The 9,460-nt window shown below is 33.8% G+C and overlaps 1 pseudogene across 1 annotated transcript; it reads left to right on the forward strand.

The window, feature by feature from the left end:
- Positions 1-3,361: 3,361 nt before the first annotated feature.
- LOC112610834 lies at positions 3,362-3,953 on the forward strand (annotated as a pseudogene). The gene has a single exon (XR_003116496.1). The product of XR_003116496.1 is annotated as a prefoldin subunit 2 pseudogene (transcript).
- Positions 3,954-9,460: the final 5,507 nt, after the last annotated feature.

The following is a 9,460-nucleotide window of genomic DNA, read 5'->3' on the forward strand; positions in this document are numbered from 1 at the left end:
ATACACCAAAATAGAACCTCCTTAAAGCATAAATCTCAAAGGACCTCTAAAACAATAACATGATGAAAAAAAAAAAAAAACAAGGTAGCCTGATGAATAGAATACTACTTCACATCACTGAATGTAAATGGCCTAAATGCTCCACTTAAAAGATACAGAAAGGAAGAATGGATAAAAATTCACCAAACAAGTACCTGCTGTGTTCAAGACATGCACCTAAAATATAAGGACTCTCATAAACTTAAGGGATGGAAAAAGATGTTTTATGCAAATGAATACCAAAATCGAGCAGAAGTAGCTATTCTTATATCAGACAAAACAAACTTTAAAGCAACAGCAGTTAAAAAAGACTAAAAGGGACATTATGTAATGATAAAAAGACGTCCAACAGGAAAATATCAAAATCCTAAATATATATGCATCTAACACTGGAACTCCCAAATATGCAAAACAATTATGACTAGACCTAAGAAATGAGACAGCAACACAATGGACTTCAATACTCCACTGACAGCACTAGACAAGTCATCAAGAGAGAAAATCAACAAAGAAACGATGGACTTAAACTATACCATAAAACAATTGCGCTTAACAGATATTTACAGAACATTCTACCCAACAACTTCAGAATATATGTTCTATTCACCAAAACAGAACATTCTCCAAGATAGACTATATGATAGGCTACATAACAAGCCTCAATAAATTTTTTAAAAATTGAAATGATATCAATTACCCTCTCAGGCTACAGTGGAATAAAATTGGAAATCAACTCTCCATAATCATGCAAATACATGAAAATTAAATAACCTGCTCATGAACAATTATTGAGTCAACAATATAATCAAGATGGAAATTAAATCTTCTTTGAACCGAATAATAATAGTGACACAACCTATCAAAACCTCTGGGACACAGCAAAGACAATGCAAAGAAGAAAGTTCATAGCATTAAATGCCTACATCAAAAAGCCTGAAAGGGCACAGAAAGAAAATCTAAAGTCACACCTCATGGAACTGGAGAAACAAGAACAAACTAAACCCAAACCCAGCAGAAGAAAATAAATAACAAAGATCAGAGCAGAACTAAGTGAAATTGAAACAGAAAACATTTCAAAAGATAAATTAAACAAAGAGGTGGCTTTTTGAAAAGATAAACAAAATCAATAGACTATTAGTGAGATTAATCAAGAAAAGAAGAGAGAAGATTCAAATAAGTTCAACTAGAAACAAAACAGGAGATATTACAATTGATGCCATAAAAATGTCAAAGATCATTCAAGCCTACTACAAACACCTTTATACACATAAATAAGAAAACCTAGAAAAGATGTATAAATTTCTGCAAATATACAACCCTCCTAGTAAAACTCTGAATAGACCAATAGTAAGTAGAAAAATTGAAATGGTAATTTAAAAAAAATGCCAACAACAAAAAAAGTTCAGGACCAGATGGATTCACAGCTGAATTCTGTCACACATTCAAAGAATAATTTGTACTAATCCTATTGACACTAATCCAAAAGAGAGAAAAAGAGGGAATCTCCCTAAGTCATTCTATAAAGCCAGTATCACCCTAATACCCAAACCAAGAAAGCACATAACAACATCAACAAAATCTACAAACTAATATCCCTGATGAACATAGGTGCAAAAATCCTGAATAAAACAGTAGTGAACTGAATTCAACAATGTATCACAAAGATAATCTATCATGATCAAGTCGATTTCATACCAGGGATGCAGGGATGACTTAACATATGTAAGTCAATAAATGTGATACATCACATAAACAGAATTATAAACAAAAATCTCATGATCATCTCAATAGATTCAGAGAAAGCATTTGATACAATCCAGCAACAATTTATGATTAAAATACTCAGTAAAATCAGCAAGAAGGGACATAACTTAAGGTAATAAAAGCCATCTATGACAAACCCACAGCCAACATTATACTGAATGGGGAAATTTTGAAAGCATTTCCCATGAGAATTGGATCAAGAAAAGGATGCCCACTTTCACTACTTCTGTTCAACATAGTACTGGAAGTCATAGCCAGAGCAGACAAGAGAAGAAATAAATGGCATCCAAATCGGTAAAGAGAAAGCCAAACTGTCGCTGTTTGCTGACAATATGATCGTATACCGAGAAAACCATGAAGACTCTTCCATAAAGCTCCTAGAACTGATAAATGTATTCAGCAAAGCTTTAGAATACAAAATTCATGAACACAAATCAACAACACTGCTATATACCAAGAGTGACCAAACTGAGAATCAAATCAAGAATGCAACCCCTTTTATGATAGCTGTAAAAATAAAATAAAATAAAATAAAGTAAAATACATAGAAACATACCTAACCAAGAAGGTGAAAGGCTTCTAGAATTAAAACTACAAAACACTGCTGAAATAAATTATAGATGACACAAACAAATGGCAACACATTCATATTCATGGACAGATAGAAACTATTGTGAAAATAACCATCCTGCCAAAATCAATCTACAAATTAAATGTAATTCCCATCAAAATACTACCATCATTTTTGACAGGACTAGTAAAACCAATCCTAAATTTATATGGAAGCAAAAAAGAGCCTGCATATCCAAAGTAAGACTAAACAAAAAGAACAAACCTGGAGGCATTACATTACTAGACTTCAAACTACACTATAAGGCCATAGTCACCAAATTTGGTACTGGCATAAAAATAGGCACATAGACCAATGGAAGAGAATAGAGAACCCAGAAATAAAGCCAAATACTTACAGCCAGCTTATCTTTAACAAACAAAACCCAGCAATCCCATTACTGGGTGTATACCCAAAGGGTTATAAATCATTCTACTATAAAGACACATGCACATGTGTGTTTATTGAGCACTGTTCACAATAGTAAAGACTTGGAACCAACCCAAATGCCTACCAATGATAGACTGGATAAAGAAAATGTGGCACATGTACACCATGGAACACCACGCAGCCATAAAATAAAGCAAACTAAAATGTAAAGTGGAGAAACGACACTTTACTCAACAAATGGTGCTGAGATAATTTGCAAGCCTTCTTCTACAATTGACATGTAGAGGAAGGAAACTGGACTCTCACCTTATACAAAAATCAACTCGAGATGAATCAAATACTTAAATCCAAGACCTGAAACTATAAAAATTCTAGAAGATAACACCAGAAAAAACCTTCTAGATATTGGCTTAGGCAAAGACTTCATTACCAAGAACCCAAAAGCAAATGCAACAGAACCAAGATAAATAGGTGGGACTTAATTAAATTAAAAATCTTCTGCACAGCAAAAGAAACAATCAGTAGAGTAAACAGAAAACCCAAAGAGTAAACCCAGCGGGCGGCGAAGATGGCGGAGAACAGCGGTCGCGCCGGCAAGAGCAGCGGGAGCGGCGCGGGCAAGGGGGCGGTGTCCGCAGAGCAGGTAATTGCTGGCTTCAACCGCCTTCGGCAGGAACAGCGAGGCCTGGCATCCAAAGCAGCTGAGTTGGAGATGGAGTTGAATGAGCACAGCCCAGTGATGATACACTGAAGGAGGTAGATGAAACTCGTAAGTGCTACCGCATGGTTGGAGGAGTGCTGGTGGAGCGAACTGTCAAAGAGGTGCTGCCTGCTTTGGAGAACAACAAGGAGCAGATACAGAAGATCATTGAGACATTGACACAGCAGCTTCAGGCAAAAGGAAAAGAACTAAATGAATTCCGGGAAAAGCACAACATTCGTCTCATGGGAGAAGATGAGAAGCCAGCAGCCAAGGAAAACTCAGAAGGGGCTGGGGCTAAGGCCAGCTCAGCTGGAGTGTTGGTCTCCTAGGGACCAAGGCCTTTGCATTTTTTTCTACCCTGACTCCCACTTCTGATTTCTCTTTATTGTTATTATTATTATTTTCTCTGCTATTGTAATATTTTTGTTAATTAAATGTTTTGGTCAGAATGCTAAAAAAAAAAAAAAAAAAAAGAAAACCCAAAGAGTGAGAGAAAATCTTCCTAATCTATACACCTGACAAAGAACTAATATCCAGAATCTACCAAGAACTCAAACAAATCAGCAAGAAAATAAACAATCTCATCAAAAAGTGGATTAACGACATGAATAAAGAATTCTCATAAGAAGATATACAAATGGTCATAAAACACATGAAAAAATGCTCAACATCACTAATGATCAGAAAAATGCAAATCAAAACCACAATGCAATACCACCTTACTCCTGCAAGAATGACCATAATCAGAAAATAGTGGATATTGGCTTGGATCTGGTGAAAAGGAAACATTTTTACACTGCTGGTGTGAATGTAAGCTAGTACAACCACTACGACAAACAGTGTGGAGATTCCTTAAAAGACGAAAAGCAGATCTACCATTTGATCTAGCAATCCTACTACTGGGTGTCTACTCAGAGGAAAAGAAGTCATTATATGAAAAAGATACTTGCACATGAATGTTTATAGCAGCACAACTTGAAACTGCAAAATTATGGAACCAGTCCAAATGCACATCAACCTACAAGTGGATAAAGGAAATGTGAGATATGTATATATATGTGAAAATTTGAGATATGTGCGTGTGTGTGTGTGTGTATATATCTCAACATATCATGGAGTGCTCCTCAGACACACACACACACACACACACACACACACACACAAAACAATGGCATTTGCAGAAACCTGGATGGATTTCGAGACCATTATTCTAAGTGAAGTAACTTGGAACTGGAAAACCAAGCATCATATGTTTTCTCTCATAGTAGAAGCTAAGCTATGCAGATGAAAAGGCATACAAATAATACAATGGACTCTGGGGACTCAGGGGAAAGGGTGGGAGGGGGATGAGGGATAAAAGACTATATATTGGGTACAGTGTACACTGCTCAGGTGTTAGGTGCAACAGAATCCCAGAAATCACCACTAAAGTAGTTATTCAAGTAACCAAACACCACCTGTTCCCCCAAAACCTATTAAAATTAAAAAATTAAAAAATAAAGAAAGATAAGAAAACAAAGAGAAAGAAATAGAATTGATGTTGAATTCTATTTCATTCTAATAGTAAGTTATACTTATTTTAAAATACATAATCTAATCAGAACCAAAACCTACTTATTTTATTAATAAATACATTTGCCACAACATTTTGTTTTAAAATTAATAAATGTAATTATTTGGAATTTACAAGCAAAAAAAAATGACTCCCAGAAACAAGCCTGGGACCTGATGGCTTTACAGTTGAATTCCACCAAACGTTTAAAAACAAACTAATATCAACCCTACTCAAGTCATTCTGAAAAATAAAGGACATACTTCCAAACACATTCTACAAAGTAAGTATTACCCTGATACTAAAACCAGAGGAAGATATAAAAAAATATATAAGCCAATATTACTGATGAATATTGATACAAAAATCCTAAACAAAACATTAGCAAACTTAATTCAACAATACATTAAAAACATAATTTATCATGACCAACTATCATTTACCTCAGGTATGCCAAAATGGTTCAAATCAATCAATGTGATGCCTCATATCAACAGTATGAAAGATAAAAAACATATGATCATTTCAATTGATGCTGAAAAGGCATTTAGTAAAATTCTACATCTCTTCATGATAAAAACCCTTAAAAACTGAGTATAGAAGGTATATACCATAACAAAATAAAAGCTATACATGACAGACTCATAGCTAACTTTACACACAATGGGAAAATATGGAAGGGCTTTCCTCTAAGATCTGGAAAATGACAAGGATTCCCACGGTCACCACTGTTATTCAACATAGAAGTGGAAGTCCTAGCAACAGCAATCACACAAAAGAAAAATAATAAAAAGGATCCTAACTGAAAAGAAGAAAGTCAAATTATTTTTATTTGCAGATAATATTATCTTATATTTGGAGAAACCTAAAGATTCCACCAAAAAGTGATGAGAATTGACAAACAAAGTCAGTAAAGTTGTAGGATACAAAATCAACATATGAAAGTCAGTAACATTTCTATATGCTAGCAGAAAACAATCTGAAAAAGAAATCAAGAAAGTAATTCCATTTACAATAGGCAATAGGCACAAATAAACAAAATACATAGGAATTAACTTAAGGTAAGAAGCAAATGATCTCTACAATGAAAACTGTAAAACATCAGTACAAAAAGTTGAAGTGGTCACCAAGAAAGAAAGAAAAAAGAAAGAAAGAAAGAGAGAGAGAGAGAGAGAGAGAAAGAAAGAAAGAAAGAAAGAAAGAAAGAAAGAAAGAAAAGATATTCCATGTTCATGAATTCAAAGAATCAATATATTGTTAAAATATCCCTACTACCCGAAACAATCTACAGATTTAATGTAATTTCTATTAAAATACCACTGGCATTGCTTACATAACTAGAAAAAAAAATTCTAAAGTTTATAAGGAACCAGAAAAGGCCCAGAATAACAAAAGCTACCCTAAGCAAAAAGCACAAAACTGGAAGATTCACATTACCTGACTTTAAATTATACTACAGAGCTATAGTAATCAAAACAGCATGGTACTGGGATTTTAAAAAGTCACATAGATCAGTGGAATAGCATACAGAACACAAAGATAAATCCATACATGCACAGTTACATAGTGATCTCATTTTTGACAAAGGTGCTAAGAACATACATTGGGGAAAGACAGTCTGTTCAAGAAATATTTCTGGGAAAACTGGATATCCATAAGCCAATGAATAAAACTGGACTGCTATTTCTTGCCATATAAAAAAATCATATTCACATGTGTTAAAGACTTACATTGAAGACCTGAAACTATAAAACTACTACAAGAAAACATTGGGAAAATGCTCCAGGACATCAGTCTGGGCAAACATTTTATTCAGCAATACCCCACAAGCACAGACAACCAAAGCATAAATGAACTAATGGAATCATATCAAGTTAAAAAGCTTCTGCACAGCAGAGGAAACAATCAACAAAGTCAAGAGACAACTCATAGAATGAGAGAAAAATATTGGCAAATTATCCATCTGAGAAGGGATTAATATCCAGAATATATAAGGAGCTCAAACAACTCTATAGGAAAACAGCTAATAATCTGATCAAAAATTGGGCCAAATATCTCAATAGTCATTTCTCAAAAGAAGATATTCAAAATGACAAACACGCATAAGCAAAGGTGCTCAACATCACTGATCATCAGAGGAATGAAAATCAAATCAAAACTACAATGAGGTATTAAAATGGCTTATACTCAAAAGACAGACAATAACAAATGCTGGCAAGGATATGGAGAAAAGGGAACTTCTGTACAATGTTGGTGGGAATGTAAATTAGTACAACTACTGTAGAGAGCAGTTTGAAGATTCCTCAAAAAAGTAAAAATAGAGCTACAATATCATCCAGCAATCCCACTGCTTGGTATATACCCAAAAGAAAGAAAATCAGTATATTAAAAAGATATCTGCGCTCCCATGTTTGTTGCAGCACAGTTCATAATAAGTAAGATTTGGAAGCAATCTAAATGTCCATTAACAGATGAATGGATAAAGAAAAATGTGGTACACATATGCAATGGAGTACTCTTCAGCCACAAGAAAGAATGAGTTCTAGTCATTTGCAGCAACATGAGTGGAATTGGAGATCACTATGTTAAGTGCAAAAAGCCAGGAACAGAAAGACAAACTTTGCATGTTCTCACTTATTTTGGGGAGCTAAAAGTCAAAACAATTGAATTCATAGGGATAGAGAGGAGAAGGATGTTTACCAGAGGCTGGGAAGGGTAGTGGAAGCTGGGGGAAAAGTGGGGATGGTGAATGAGTACAAAAAATATTAGGAAATAATAAATAAGACCTAGTATTTACTAGCACAAGAGGGTGACTATAGTAAAAAATAATTTAATTATATATTACAATTAAAAGGGTATAATTGGATTGTTTGTAACACAAAGAATACATGCTTGAAGTGATGAATACCCCTTTTACCCTGTTGTGATTATTTCACATTGCATGCCTGTATCAAAATATGTCATGTAAGCCATAAATATATACATCTAATATGTTACCAGAAATTTTTTAAAGAAATAAAAAAAATTTATCATTTAATTTTTATATATTTGAGAATATTTGAATACATATATCTGCTAAAAATATGGTACAATAATACAATTTAATGTTTTTTTGGAAGGCAACTCAGAATTAAATATTTTTTACCTTAAAATGTTCCTACCCTTTATGTTAGTAATTATGGTTACATGACAACAACTTTAAGAAGCAATCAGATTTACTTATACACTTAAGTCAAACACTTGTACACTATGATATTTATTAAGCTTCATTCATTTTTACAGGGAAATTGGAAAATAAAAATAAATATCTTAAGGACAAGATAACAATTAGTTAAATATGGTATACCTATTTATGGGACTGTTATATAGAATAAACTATTGTATCAAATTTGAAATATTTTATAAATTTTTTATTTATGTGACCATATGTGAAATACAAAAAAGCAGGGTACAAAAATGTAAACACAGCATTATTTTAAACTAAGTATATATGTATTATATTAGTTTATACCACATTATACATTTATTCCAAGTTGCCCCTGCTGAGGACAATGGTTTAAAGAAGCCATGATCCAACATAAGCCCAGCTCTTGCAGACACCACAGTTCTATGCTATACACTTATGTTAAAAGTAGTTATTTATAATTAAGAACATGTCATGTTTGGAGTTCTGTTCCTGTGTTAGTTTCTTGAGGATAACGGTTTCCAGCTCTATCTTTGTCCTTGCAAAGGACATGATCTTGTTCCTTTTTATGGCTGCACAGTATTTCGTGGGGAGCTGAACCATATGAACACACAGACACAGGTAGTGAAACAACACACTGGGGCCTGTCATGAGGGGGTGAGGGGAGGGAAAGCATCAGGAAGAGTAGCTGGGCTTAATACCTAGGTAATGGGTTGAATTGGTAGGTGCAGCAAATCACTATGACGCATGTTTACCTATGTAACAAACCTACACATCCTACACGTGTACTCTGGAAATTAAATTTTTTAAATATATAAAAATTTAAAAATTAAAAATTAATAAATAAAATTGAATATTAAAAGGAGGTTATTCATTGATGATAGAAATATGTGCCTTCTATATTGATGGACTTTCTTAATTTTATAAATGTAGTATATACTATTTCTAAAGAAGCAATCACTTTTAAGACAAACATAGAAAACATGTCAGAGAGCACGGTTGCAGTTGGATTTTTGCTTCAGTAATAAATAATGCAGGATACTGGAAAGCAGACAAGGAAAAACCAATGGAAATAGCCTTGGGTTTGTTGATGAAACTTCACCATGGAACACCATTTCATGTTACCTCTCTAAAGTTGTCCTTCCAATTGATGAGTAGCATGTAGCTTGCGCTATTTTGTATTAGAGAGCTGGGTTTATGATGGACTCTAGCTTCTTT

The sequence above is a fragment of the Theropithecus gelada genome, chromosome 17, assembly GCF_003255815.1.
Source record: "Theropithecus gelada isolate Dixy chromosome 17, Tgel_1.0, whole genome shotgun sequence".
NCBI lineage: Eukaryota > Metazoa > Chordata > Mammalia > Primates > Cercopithecidae > Theropithecus > Theropithecus gelada.